Here is a 2,500-nt window from a genome sequence, read left to right as displayed (position 1 = left end):
AATCCGCGGCGGGGTCGTGTCCGGTTGCCTTTCCACTCGCCGCGGGGTGGGGCCGTTCCGGTGTGCGGTGGGCCGCACTTCTCCCCTAGTAGGACGTCGCGACCCGCTGGGTGCCGGCCTACGGCCCGGGTGCGCAGCCTGTCCTTCCGCGGGCCTCGGTTCGCGTCTGTTGGGCAGAGCCCCGGTGTCCTGGCTGGCTGCCCGGCGGTATATCTGGAGGAGTCGATTCGCCCCTTTGGGCGCTCGGGCTCCCGGCAAGCGCGCGCGGTTCTTCCCGGATGACGGACCTACCTGGCCCGGCCCCGGACCCGCGCCGCTGTTGGCTCGGGATGCTCTCGGGCGGAATAATCGCTCCCGTCAGCGGCGCTTCAGCTTTGGACAATTTCACGACCCGTCTTGAAACACGGACCAAGGAGTCTAACATGTGCGCGAGTCATTGGGCTGTACGAAACCTAAAGGCGTAATGAAAGTGAAGGTCTCGCCTTGCGCGGGCCGAGGGAGGATGGGGCTTCCCCGCCCTTCACGGGGCGGCGGCCTCCGCACTCCCGGGGCGTCTCGTCCTCATTGCGAGGTGAGGCGCACCTAGAGCGTACACGTTGGGACCCGAAAGATGGTGAACTATGCCTGGCCAGGACGAAGTCAGGGGAAACCCTGATGGAGGTCCGTAGCGATTCTGACGTGCAAATCGATCGTCGGAGCTGGGTATAGGGGCGAAAGACTAATCGAACCATCTAGTAGCTGGTTCCCTCCGAAGTTTCCCTCAGGATAGCTGGTGCTCGTACGAGTCTCATCCGGTAAAGCGAATGATTAGAGGCCTTGGGGCCGAAACGACCTCAACCTATTCTCAAACTTTAAATGGGTGAGATCTCCGGCTTGCTTGATATGCTGAAGCCGCGAGCAAACGACTCGGATCGGAGTGCCAAGTGGGCCACTTTTGGTAAGCAGAACTGGCGCTGTGGGATGAACCAAACGCCGAGTTAAGGCGCCCGAATCGACGCTCATGGGAAACCATGAAAGGCGTTGGTTGCTTAAGACAGCAGGACGGTGGCCATGGAAGTCGGAATCCGCTAAGGAGTGTGTAACAACTCACCTGCCGAAGCAACTAGCCCTGAAAATGGATGGCGCTGAAGCGTCGTGCCTATACTCGGCCGTCAGTCTGGCAGTCATGGCCGGTCCTTGCGGCCGGCCGCGAAGCCCTGACGAGTAGGAGGGTCGCGGCGGTGGGCGCAGAAGGGTCTGGGCGTGAGCCTGCCTGGAGCCGCCGTCGGTGCAGATCTTGGTGGTAGTAGCAAATACTCCAGCGAGGCCCTGGAGGGCTGACGCGGAGAAGGGTTTCGTGTGAACAGCCGTTGCACACGAGTCAGTCGATCCTAAGCCCTAGGAGAAATCCGATGTTGATGGGGGCCGTCATAGCATGATGCACTTTGTGCTGGCCCCCGTTGGGCGAAAGGGAATCCGGTTCCTATTCCGGAACCCGGCAGCGGAACCGATACAAGTCGGGCCCCTCTTTTAGAGATGCTCGTCGGGGTAACCCAAAAGGACCCGGAGACGCCGTCGGGAGATCGGGGAAGAGTTTTCTTTTCTGCATGAGCGTTCGAGTTCCCTGGAATCCTCTAGCAGGGAGATAGGGTTTGGAACGCGAAGAGCACCGCAGTTGCGGCGGTGTCCCGATCTTCCCCTCGGACCTTGAAAATCCGGGAGAGGGCCACGTGGAGGTGTCGCGCCGGTTCGTACCCATATCCGCAGCAGGTCTCCAAGGTGAAGAGCCTCTAGTCGATAGAATAATGTAGGTAAGGGAAGTCGGCAAATTGGATCCGTAACTTCGGGATAAGGATTGGCTCTGAGGATCGGGGCGTGTCGGGCTTGGTCGGGAAGTGGGTCAGCGCTAACGTGCCGGGCCTGGGCGAGGTGAGTGCCGTAGGGGTGCCGGTAAGTGCGGGCGTTTAGCGCGGGCGTGGTCTGCTCTCGCCGTTGGTCGGCCTCGTGCTGGCCGGCGGTGCAGGATGCGCGCGCCTGCGCGGCGTTCGCGCCCCGGTGCTTCAACCTGCGTGCAGGATCCGAGCTCGGTCCCGTGCCTTGGCCTCCCACGGATCTTCCTTGCTGCGAGGCCGCGTCCGCCTTAGCGTGCTCCTCCGGGGGCGCGCGGGTGCGCGGATTCTCTTCGGCCGCCATTCAACGATCAACTCAGAACTGGCACGGACTGGGGGAATCCGACTGTCTAATTAAAACAAAGCATTGCGATGGCCCTAGCGGGTGTTGACGCAATTTGATTTCTGCCCAGTGCTCTGAATGTCAACGTGAAGAAATTCAAGCAAGTGCGGGTAAACGGCGGGAGTAACTATGACTGCTTCGCGCCCGGACGTCACTTCTCCCCAAAACGGCTGCACCAACATCCCCCGCTGACTTTCGCCCCATTACGGTCTGCTCGGTGTTGGCGCGGACCTTTCACAAGGTTCTCGCGTCACGCCTGATGCGTGCATGTGCTGTGGACGAACGTCAG

At 61.2% G+C, this 2,500-nt stretch overlaps 1 pseudogene; it reads left to right on the top strand.

Moving 5' to 3' along the window:
* LOC126436823 (large subunit ribosomal RNA) overlaps window positions 1–2,500 on the top strand; it is a 6,483-nt pseudogene that overhangs the window by 530 nt on the left and 3,453 nt on the right.

The sequence above is a fragment of the Schistocerca serialis genome, unplaced genomic scaffold (assembly GCF_023864345.2).
Source record: "Schistocerca serialis cubense isolate TAMUIC-IGC-003099 unplaced genomic scaffold, iqSchSeri2.2 HiC_scaffold_1246, whole genome shotgun sequence".
Lineage (NCBI taxonomy): Eukaryota > Metazoa > Arthropoda > Insecta > Orthoptera > Acrididae > Schistocerca > Schistocerca serialis.
The sequence above is the reverse complement of the archived record's forward strand: the minus strand, read 5'-3'. Positions and strand labels throughout refer to the sequence as shown.